The sequence below is a fragment of the Siniperca chuatsi genome, linkage group LG11, assembly GCF_020085105.1.
Source record: "Siniperca chuatsi isolate FFG_IHB_CAS linkage group LG11, ASM2008510v1, whole genome shotgun sequence".
NCBI classification, from domain to species: domain Eukaryota; kingdom Metazoa; phylum Chordata; class Actinopteri; order Centrarchiformes; family Sinipercidae; genus Siniperca; species Siniperca chuatsi.
In genome coordinates, this window is record NC_058052.1 from 10833324 (window position 1) to 10845336 (window position 12013).

A 12013-nucleotide genomic window follows, 5' to 3' on the forward strand; every position below is an offset into this window, starting at 1 on the left:
CAGCCTGAAGGTATTTATTTGATCATCTAAGTGGTTCTTGTCCATCACATTGTGGAGTAAAATGGATATTTAAACAATGTGCTGAATCGGTGACAGTTCAGTGTGTAGTTGTGTATGATTGTTTACTGTCTGTGTTTATTGGCATGCTTCTTGGCATCTAACCTGATGCAATGCTACGCAGAAAGTGCACCTGATTTCCATCTGATTTTAGATAATGTACAATAGTTTGAAACACATTATAGTAGCACATAAAGAGACAATGGGATCCTTTCTTAAGTTCTAGATGTAATTATTCCTAAACATCAGTTTTCTGGTTATTTGTCTCCCAGAGGTTGTTGTTTATTTTTAATGCAAATTTATCAGTACCGGGGCAAGACATTTTCTCCTCTGCATTGGCTAGGATTAGCCTAGGGGGTCTTGCTCTGTCTCTCTGGAAAAAAAACAACAACAAAGATATCTGATTTGGCTTTGTGGTGGTTATATTAAACACAGTCTGTTCATCAGAATAAAAATATATTTAGTAGAATAAAATATGTGAGAAACGGTTAGCAAACTAACTTCTAACTACCTTAAGTAGTCCTAGTCCTCATCATTATTTATTACATGTTCAGAAGTTTTAGCAGCAAGTTAAAAGACTGAAGATGCTACAGCAAAATGTGTTTTGTTGCCACTGCCAGTGGGAGGATTCATGAACAGGGCTGCTTCTAAGAAGAGACAGATTGACAGCTACAGTTAATGACAGGAAATCTCTCCTACTGCTCAAGCTCTTGTTTATTGATTTGTTGTCAAGAATATTATAAAGGAATCTGCAAAATCCTAGTGTTATTGTTGACCGCATGTTATGAGTGACAGTCAATTAAAATAGGAATGGGATCCTTGGAGCGACACTATCCAGATGAAGGCTCTGTGCGCCAAGAGCAGCAGTCTCCAGAGTTAACAACAAAACGGATACTTGCACTCTCTCTAAAACTGTTAAAAGAAAAGAGCTTAATTCCTCAGCTGCTGAAATATGGGAAATTTCTATATTTGTTTTTATAATTTTGTACTGCACTAATGCCTATGCCTAGACAAATTTTCCACTAGAGGATTGGTGAAGAAACACTTGTTTCATGATACTGTAATTTTTCTTCTTATTTCTTTCATGGTAAACACTGATTAGCATTATATTATTGCACTCTGAGGTCAAGCTGAAGATTCGATTTAGATAGACACAGATCAGGGCAGATATTGATTGTGTAATTTAATATTAGGTTATACACAAAGCAAAGCTGTATAGCGAGAATAATTTCCTTGCAGGTGGTTTATGTGCTAACACCAACTGTCAACATCCACGCACTTAAAATGCTCAGCAGTGGTGTTCGGTGGAGGAAGCAAAGTATCCTTTCACCCTCGTGGATTTCTGAGGAGAGGGAAGGAAAACGTAATGCAAGCCTTTCCTCGTCTTCTGATATCTCTAACAGCCACATGTTTGTATTGAAAATTATTCGGATTTTTTTTTCCTCTCTCAAAACACTTGCTTCTGAAAAGCAGCAATCCCCTTTACAGCCTAGTTCTCCACAGTGCAGCACTAGTGCTTTTGTGTGTCGATAAGAGTTTGTGAGTGCATGAGTCTTTGATCTGCCCTACCGGAGAAGATGTTGACGGTTTAGCGGGGAGATGCCGGTGTTTACTGTTGAGCTTAGATATCGCCCCCCTGCGCACTCCACATTGAGCGGCTCTGCTACTGTACTGTGGTTAGCCCTTTTCAAGCATGTCTCCAAATTCTGTCGACTAGCTTGTTCTCTTTAAAGAGAAGGCTTTAAACACAGGCAGGCATCACGAAAATAAAATGATTCAATGCAAAGTAATACCCCTTGGTAATTGAAAAGTGATGAGCCCTTACCAGCGGGCTCTGCAAGGATGCGGTCAGCGAGCTTTGAAAGCAGACACACACACACACACACACACACACAGAAGTCCTCATTTCACACATGGATTTTAATTCATATCTATTTATAGATTGTTTTCCATAATCATTTAGGAAGAAATGTATTTGTTGTTTTATTTAGCTTCACATTCTTGATTGACAAAAGTAATTGACAAATTGTGAAACTGAAGCGTAAATTAATGGTTCTGAGTAAAAGTCATTTGATATGCCAGTGAATGTACAAGAATCCTTTTTAGTGGGCATACAGAGACACATTGACAAGAACAATAGCAGCTCACAAAGACCATTGTAGAGGTTTCATGGGATAAATTCCCGTCTGTTTGATTTAATTGCTGTCTACAGTCCACTGCTATTTGAATATGACAACCATTTCACCTATTTACCCCTGGGGGGTTATACTGTATTGATCTCCATTGATGATTTCCGTGTGTTCCCTCTGCTTTGCACCATGTGACCTTTGGACGACTCAGACACACACAAAGACAAAGGGCACATCACAGTAAATGAGATATAGATTCTTTGCAAATGTGCAGAGCATAGCATGGATTATTGTAGCGTTGTGGATCATATTTTTATAGTTCTCATGTCCGTTTTTGTGGGAAGATTACTGACCACCAGTCGTGTGACCTTTACAAGGATTACAGAATGAGGGGATCAGTTTTAACAGTTTGACAAGTCAGTTGGCTTATCATGATTAATATAGCCTTGTGCTGACAGCGAGATGTGTGGGATCTGAAAAGCTCTCATTACAGTCATGTCAAGGTCCCTTTTAACATACCAACAAGTATAATACAATAATGTTTGACATGATGTAGCCACCATCTTCCACCTTGACCCTTTAACTACTGTGATCAATTATTGATGGGAGTCTTTCTCCCCATGTTCGATACTCTATTTTCCTGCCTTTTGAGTTTACAGATAAAGACAGAGAGGGGATGCACTTCCTTTGCACTCATTTTTGCAGTGCCCATGATAATCATTGCAAAGAAGCTTCAGTAGTTAAAAAGCGTGCCCATCTGGCGAGGAATCTGGGACAAAGTGTACTTTAGAGGGAACAGAGGATAACTCTCCTGGCCTTTAGGGCTGGAGCTGGGGAGAGCCAAGTGCTCTGAAATAGTTAGGTAAAGATGCTTATTTTTTCATTCTGTTTTTATTTTTAGATATTCCTTGGGGAAGTTGAATTTCTGTGGTTGTAAAGGTCATCAATTTAAGTCTCCCTTACACTTGTTAATGACTGCTTGCACTGTGAAGAGAGCTGCAACTTTACATATCTCTGGTCAAGTGGTGGAGACCCTTCTTCAGAGGCTGCATAGAGTCTCGGTCAGCAGTGTTCAATACTAATGACGTCCTAGCATCAGGAGAGGAGTCCACAAATTGGCTTTTTAACTTCTAGCCCAGTTCTGAACTCCCCCTCTTCCAATGCTTTCCCTGCCCGATCTCCCAGGATTTGGGCCATCCTAGCTCAAGCGTTCAGAGCATCATTGTTCTCGCATCTCTTATCTAGAGATGGGATCAATAAATCTATGGATCCTGTCCTGACCTGGTGTCCACCAGCCTCCTATTTTTCCTCTTGTCAATCCACGAGAACACTTATCTGCTGGAACACACTGATGCATCGTGTGACGCCTTGGCGAATGTTCATTAATTTGTTTTTCAATGAGAAACAGGGATCAATAGCAGACCGTGGTGATTCATGCATACCCACCCCTATGCATCTGTACTGATCTCTCCTAAGGATTAGCATGCCGGAAGACACAGATAATATGAAGGAGTCAATTAGTAGCTCATGAAATATAAATGATTATGCAGGTAAAAGCTAAAATTGCTCTTAGAATTTTCCCAATTGCAAATAAAGGTTCAAATCATTCAAAAGCATGAATAGCACTATAGTTATAGTCTTGCACATACAATTTTAAAAGTGTTAGTATCAATGAATAATGTATCCTCATGTGTTCTAAATGGGATAAGCCTTTGGAACCCACATCTCTTCTTTGTTGTGACTGGCTCGTTATAAGCTCCTAAACAATATTCAGCTTCTGCTGCTATCAAATGTCTACACAGAAATATAGTGGACAGCTAATTCACAGTCTTGGCAGGCTAAACAGGGTTGTCTCCTCTTATGTTATAAACATAGCACAGACCCATGGGGCTTTGAACCGAAATACCCACATCCTGTGTTTTTTTCCTTTTTTTCTTTTTGTCACAATTACATTTGAAACATTACCAAGGTGAACCAATCAATACTTTGCCAAGTCTGCCTCACAGAACTAAGTTCAGGGTTTTTGGTTTAAGGATATAACCCTCTGAGAATCCATAATTGACAAAAACACATTCTCTTTTTTTTGTCAAATAATACAACGTAGGCTTGTGTACAAGTGTTCTGTTCACACTGACTCACCGGTATAATGCATACATTGCCAGTAGGAATATTGTTCTGTCATCAAAGCAAGCATCATTACAGCCTTATTACATCAGCCTCAGGATGCCGCTTCTTTTAACCTCCCACAGGCCGTCCTTTCACTCTGCACAAACACTGTAAACATCCAGAGAGAGATTTTTCAGTCTTCCTAGCTATGACCAGCAGGTAGAGTAAGCCTCTCTTTCAGTTGTTGCAGTTGTTGAGTTTAGAGTGGTTCATAAAGAACGAGTTTGCAATACTTGAAATCTAAATTGTATTCATAAAGGAGTCAATTTAGCAGCAAGCTGGTTAAATTTTTCCATATCTATGGCCTTAATTGTGATTGTAAATGAAAATGAGCAGTAAAGTATCTAAAACTACATTGTGTATCTGCTTAATTGTTGCATTCAGTACAAATCATTGCAATTTATTACACTAATAAGCCGTGATTTTATATTGCTTTTATGGCAGCTCATGGTAGATAATTTGATAGGTACTGTATGTTTGTTTTATTGTTGCTGACTCACAGTAGGTAAGCAAACAGCAAACAACTCCTAACATTTTTCACACTGGGATTTGGTGGGGAGTTTGTTAGAAAAAGAACAATTACTGGAGTATGGAGCTGTTTTCCAGTGTTACTTTGGCTGATATAATTCCACACCAAGTATGCACATGGTGTACATGGTTGGAAATACCCTCATTATGGAGCGATGCCAGTTGCAATATGTGTGTTTTTCAGAGAGGATGGTTTACTCCATCTGTCAGATGGGATGAATCCGGGACATACTGCTTGCATCACGGTCTGAGGTGCATTCCATGTAACTGTGAGGTGGAGAGTTTGAATCAGGCCACAAACCTTTGGCATATGTCATCCCACTCTCTCTTTCTCCATATTTCCTGTCTCTCACCACTGTCAGCTAGCCAAGGCAAAATGGCATGAATATAATTTTCAAAAAATGTAATGAATCTCAATAACATTAGTTATGTCTGTAAAATCATATTTATGTTGTTTTTTGTTCCTCTGGCATTTGTACTGCACTTGTAGACTTGCATACAGTATTTGCATTCTTTTGTGCATGTTTAGGTCATGGTACAAAATTGTCATTCTGATAAAAAGGTTTATGGGAATATTTTTAGGAAACATTTAACTTTCTTATGCAAATGTAAATTGGTTACTTGTTTGCATTTTTTTTTCATTTGCAGCATCATATATGTTGAATTCTTTTGTAAAATTATTGGAATAATCCTGTGCATAACTATACTATATAGGAGAAATGGTCATCAATTTATACTGTAGATACATCTAGGTACGTTGATAGTTTACTATGTTGCAATTGTTACTGCACAGGTGTATCAGTACACCCAGTCACTGGAAATTGTTGTGAAAGGATGTGGAAGGAGATATAGTACAAGCTTGGATATAAGCATTTTTTTAATGGCTACAATCTCTTATTTCTGTGACGGAAATATTTTTTCATATTTTTCAGTCAGTGAATATGAACTTATTTTATGTAACAGTCATTCCCACCAGAAATGTGCTCAAAATGCAGTTTGACCAGAGACGTTCTTTTCTTGCTCCTCACTTACCCTGGTGCTGGATCCCGGTGTGATGGGCCAGGAAGGTGGTGATGTATGGCATTATTGAGGGTGCTGGAACAGATGGATCTTCAGGACAGTATAGTGGGCCAGTGGGGTGGAGATCCACAGATTGCTCTTTGTTGCTACATAGCCGTGGAACTTCCTAATCTAGTGTAACTGATGACAGAGGATGTCTTCCTCAGCTGCTCTCTCCCAGGGGCTTATCAGTCTCTCCTTCCCTGTATCAATCACCTCAGAGTCCGGCCATTTGGTCATGCTACATAGCCTTAGCCATACCTCCCATGGTGGGAGGTATCTCCAACTGTACTACCACTGTATGTGGTTTTCCACATAAATCCTATGTTCCTCCTCCACATGGTGAGTTTAAATCTGTGTGGTTTCATGCTGAATAGGACACATGACAGAATGGCAAAATGGGAAGAAAGAAAACAGCAGGTGGAAGTTAAAAAAGTTCTCAGTTAATATTAGTTTCACTTGAAACCCTTCTAAACAATGAAGATGAAGGGCCCATTGTCTGATCAGCTCTGCTGTGGTCGTGTTTCTTATTCATGCGCTAATTTGTACATCCCACTTACCTCTGACTCAGTTTAGCTGGAACAGGAAATGATCGACCTCCTATTGCTAACCCTGTGGGACACTGCTGACCACAGCACTCAGACCTAACCAGCATTACAAAGACATCATTACAAACAACATATGTGTGACTGATGGAGACTGACTGCCTCAATCAAGATGGACATCAGAGAGCACCTTTGAAGCAACATTGTGGTCATGTGACAGTTGCAGACGCCCTTTGGGCAAGCCAAAAATGCTCTTAAGTGATAGCGGTGAATGGGGGTGATTAAATGCTGTCAGAGAAAGGGGGATAGACTGGCAGTATGATCTAATGCTCTGTCAATTTATGGATCTGTCTTTAATGGAAAAGCTAGATTTTTTTTTATCTCACAGTCAGGGTAACCATACAAATAGCTGTTTTTAACTGTTATTACACTTATGTATCAGTGACATTTTTATGTGTTGCAGAGCAAAGGGAGCGACTCATGCAATATGGAGTCTAACCTTTGAATGAATCTGTTTAAGATTTATGAGGTCTTGTTCATCTTGAGGAATCTTGTTCATCATGAGTAGGTATTGACTCTCAGAGCGCCAGCAGAGCGAGTGGGGCTTTTTGGACTGCCACTTGAGAGGGCTGTCATTTTGTAAATAATTTGTAGTAGCTGACATCTGATGAAGTGTATTATTAGGCCTGTCTCCAGTGACAAAGAATGATGTGTTAATTTTCCAGGTTTGTCTATATCAACAATATAATCTTTATACTAGAAAATAGAAATAATGCTTACAGTACCTCATATTGATAAATTGAAACAGAAATGTTTAGCTTATTCATATATGTGGGCTTTGTGTTTGAACCTGCTTGCATCTGCTCTTGCAAAAACACAATGCTATTAGAAAAATTAATATTTTGTCTCAGTGCAGTGTTCTGACCTGAATCAATGAGGTCTTTTTCTGGACTCACTCAGGGTATTGGAAATGTCAAATCCATCTTGGCGGCCTCTGTAATGAGTAGAGGGGTGCTGGCTTAAAGTCATTCATTTTGTTTTATTGACCATTGGATTCCATAAGGAAAATCACACACTGAGGCCTCAGTCACATGTTAATGAAAACACGGTGGACCTTGAATATATTGCTAGAGGTCCTTCCAGAGTCATAGCCATAGAGCATATTTGGACATGGCTGAGCTAAATCACATCAATAGCGATGTCATGCACCAGCCGTATAAAGTTGGTTTTGCACAGAAATAATTTGAATGTGTCCCCCCTGCAATTTTCCTCTTGGATTCCTGCTCTGGGGCAACAATTTCACTGTAGATGAACATCTTCTGGGACCTGAGTCTTTACTCCCTCATGTTATGTAGAAGTCAGAGAGCCAAAATGTTAAATATGAAGAAACTGAGTACAATTGAGTGGCACTGCAGAATCTCTGCTATCTTTCCTGAAGGGATTCTGTAAGACACAAGGGAAGAAGGTAATATAAGTAGTAGAAAACAAATTACAGTAATGCTGATCTTTTAAAGTGTAGATATCAATGCAGCTAAGCTAGTTTCTTTGATGTCCCTAATATACTTGTAGAGTCTACCTCTTATTTAACAGAGAAGCTTGATTATCAGAAATTCACATGTGGGCCTTCTCTCCACAGAGGCATGATTAAATGTAAATATACTTAAGTGCCCCCTGGGCCAAGGACTTCATTGGACCAAGGGGTACACTCTCTAAAGCTCACTGTTGGACCAGCATATGGTTTAGGCATGTGGAAAAAAGAAAAGCTGTGCACACAATGAAAGCGTTGGGTAATTCCATTTGCAATTGGACGTAACACTTTACAACAAGATACATGGGCAGAGAGGGGATTGAGTGTGTATTCAGTAATATTCCTGGAGAGGGGGAGGGCAAGAGAACTCAAGCTGTGCAATTACCAGAAGAAAGAAACAACAGAGGACTCGTCACATCTGCACAGAACAGCACAGTTATTTCTTAACTTCCTAATTCAGGACAACAAGCAAACTCAATTTGCCCTGAAAGAAGACTTTCCTTCTGGCTGAATCGTTGCCATATGTACTCGTCACTCTGTGATGCTTCCAGCTCTTAGAGAGGTGATTTGATATGCTGTATGTACAGCATCTTGAGTGAGTTGTGCTTCATTTAGTGCAAATCACACTTTTGTTTGAGGGAAGTTTGTGTAGCTTCTACTGCTCAGCCGGCTATGTGTCAGGTATACAGCTGTATTGTCGTTTGTCTCTTCCAGTGACCCTGTTTTCTGTAGCCTGAAGCGATACCCAGGCTGTCCCTTAGATTTGATTTTGCCACAAAGGAGTCTGGTCAGGAACCTGGGGCCCGGAGGGGAAGAAGGCAGCGAGGCCTAATGATGAGAGGAGGGGATTTGTGGCCAGCAGTATCAACCTTTTACCCCCCATAACACAGACATACACGCATCTCTGTGTAGCAGCACAGTGATAGTGGGAAGGCCCTGGAGTGTCAACCCAGTTGTCTCTGAAGTCTGTCTACAGAACAGAGCCATGGATACTGTATACAGGTCAACATGGCGCCTGCAGTCTCACTCACGATGCATGCTCTTCATCAAGCAAAACTGAATCTGAATAGAAGACGGTGATTATAATATAAGACAAGAGCTGCATCAAAAAGCATTCACCATTCTCTACATACAGTAGTCCAGAATTAATTTAAACATTAGAAAAAAAATTGGCAAAATTATTCCATTGCATGTGAAACTTAGTGAACACGTGTTGTTACTAACCAACAGCGGCAGCATATACCATTGCATTGCATTTACCAGCCAAACAGCATTTTATTCATTCAACAGCATCAGCCTAGCAAACACAGGCATGAACAATGTCCAATATTCTGCTAAATAACATACAGTTCTGTGACTTCAGCTTCTGGTCGTATTTGTGGTTATAATGATGGTTGCTTGTTTCTGACACCGACATAATAATAAGGGAGTGAGGTATCTTTACAGCGTTAAAGTAGTCAGGCAATGTTGCTACGTATATTGGAAAACTGACACAATACTGAGAAATCTGCCTATCACGGGATGGAATAATGGTAGTTTATATTGTCTTGAGCAAGTTTTCAGGTTGCTATTCTTTAAACAATCAATGTATATATTGTATTGACATAAGTGTTTTAGAATGAAACCATGGCCAGTCTTTACTTGTTGACAAATTTAAACTATCTACAAAAGACAGATCTACTCATCAAGTAAACTGTATGTGTATGTTTGTGTCTATATCTGAAAATCTTAAAGATTACATATTTTACGACACAATAACTCAAAATGAGGTTAATCACATCATAGAAATCTCAAACTGCAATGTTTTTTGTCCCAAGGAGGATATGAAGTTATATTCCCCCAATATGGCTTAACCAAATCCTAGAAAATACAAAACACAACAAAACATTTTTTGTTTATCTGTGAGAAAAAGGAGTGTGATTTCAATGCTTTTGCCTTTGTCTACCGTAGATTTAAGATAGCAGTAAACAAAAAAATTATTATTTCTTCATGTCTGATTTATTTAGTCCGGTGATAATAAAGACTAGGCTGGAGATGGTTTCATATAGAATACCGTAGTAATAAAACAGACACAGCAACATGAGTAATTCGTATGTTAATCTTGTGTTGCCAAGAGGCAAGGTCTATTCATATGGTATATAATAAAGTTTTACAGGGCATTTCACCAACCCTGTCAGGGTTTAGATATTACCTATGCGGCATATGTGGGCTGGATGTGTAGGATTTTTCTTCTTTTGACAAAGCTTTTATTTTCAAAAATTAAAATGGCAATATCCAGTTGTGTAAATGCCTAAATTCTGATGTTCAGCAATTATTCTAATACCCCTATGATTGAATTAAGCACTTATTTTCCTCTTCGGTGGGTTTGTACTAGTTAGCAGGCAAGACCAGGCGAGAATTCTTTGTTTCACATCACTGTCACTCTTATTCCTCCGGGCAGCTTGACTGCATCTTAGCGTCAGGATTTCGAGAGTCCCTAGCTTTTAACCATCTTAGCTGACAATACCTCCATTTCTTGACAGCTTAAATTCATCCATTCCATTGCCATGTGACAACAGAATTTTCTCCTGCCTACCCCTTCACTCTTCACTTTCCATTCCTTTCCTTCTCTTACATAGTTATGCCTTTCTGATTTCCACAATCAATTATCTTTAATGTCATTTGATGGGCAAAATGAGGCATGTCAGAAAATGTTGAGTCACTTCCAGTTTTTAATGTCATTTCATCTAATTCCCACTGCAAACTGGAAAGAGTTCAAGTTTCCACTGTCACCAAGAAGGGGGCAAGGCGGGATTTGGAGGATGGCAGGCGTGGAAGCATTATTATGATTAAAGTGTTTAGAGAAGCTGTCCTGCCTATCTGAGCACTAGAGTCTTAATATAGGCTCTGAGTATTGCGTCCTCACAAAAGAACTCGCTTGTCACCTGAAACAAATGGCCACTGCTGGTTATGTATAATGGTGAGAAAATATTTTCCCTCTTTTCACCTCAGCTTAGTTTAGCCGCTGCCACTTTCCTGTCCATCGTTAAAAGCTCAGAGCGTCACTTTCTTTTTCTGGCTCTGCAGGTGCATAATATTCATTGATGGTACAAGAATAGTATTTGAATATAGCCTACAAAATGGAATGCCATGTGGTGTCAATATTGCTTTTCTGGTGCAGAGGAGAGAGTGTAAGCGTCCCTGCTGATCCACGTCTAATTGGCTCGCGCCATAGTTTGTTAAGACCTGTCCTGTGGCTGTTCTTAAGTGCCCATTCACACCTTTCCCCAGCATCCCTGCAGGTGGAGTGTGAAATCCATTTGTTTCAAGGTAGGAACCAAAGCGCTCTCTGCCCCATGACAGACCATTTTGTCTGCAACTCCAGACAGTTCCTATTGAGCTAAACAGGTATAACTCAACGGTATAAGTCAGGTGGCTAATAGTCAGTCATTAGAGAAACTTCAACCCAAACCCAAAGCAAGTGTTTCTGCCTTGGTGCAACGGCCACCCATTGATCCACGTTGTTCAGGTGATAAGCAGACGATTAGTGGTTCGACTAAGCATCAGCAGGGGTCATGAATCATGATGTTGCATCATGTCGACCTGGTTCAATCTGGGCAGTACAAAATTAACCCCTTAAGAAGCCAGTTTAATAGCATTGCTTCCATTGTGTGCTTTAGCTTTTAAGGAGCTTCACCACTCGAAGTGACATAAATAGGTCTTTACCCAACAGTGAAGAAGGGGCACTTAAGCTGTGTTCTGTTCTTATGGCATGGTTAATGACTGACCTTTTGAAACTGTGTACAGGGATAGCCCTGAGAAATAAGTCTGCCATCCAGAACCACTGATAACCTGCAAACTGACCTTGACTGCAGGTAAACACCAGGTTTGTTTGTGACTCTTTATAGTATCCATGACCATTAGCAGGTTCTGAAGGCATTTGGGATCTGCCATTCCTCAGAGGCTCTGTGTGAAGATTTAGTGCCAAGTGCCACAAAGTTTACTTCCTGACTGAGGAATAG

The 12013-nt window shown here is 39.8% G+C and overlaps 1 protein-coding gene and 1 long non-coding RNA gene across 6 annotated transcripts in view; one reads left to right on the forward strand and one right to left on the reverse strand.

Annotated features, from left to right (window-relative positions):
• The window catches only part of macrod2 (mono-ADP ribosylhydrolase 2), a 390748-nt gene that overhangs the window by 210082 nt on the left and 168653 nt on the right, over positions 1 to 12013 (forward strand). The window lies entirely within an intron of this gene.
• LOC122883999 lies at positions 2076 to 6337 on the reverse strand. The gene is made up of 3 exons (XR_006379774.1): positions 5913 to 6337; positions 4326 to 4460; positions 2076 to 2382 (listed from the first exon to the last, which is right to left on the reverse strand). It is a non-coding gene; the product is annotated as an uncharacterized LOC122883999 (long non-coding RNA).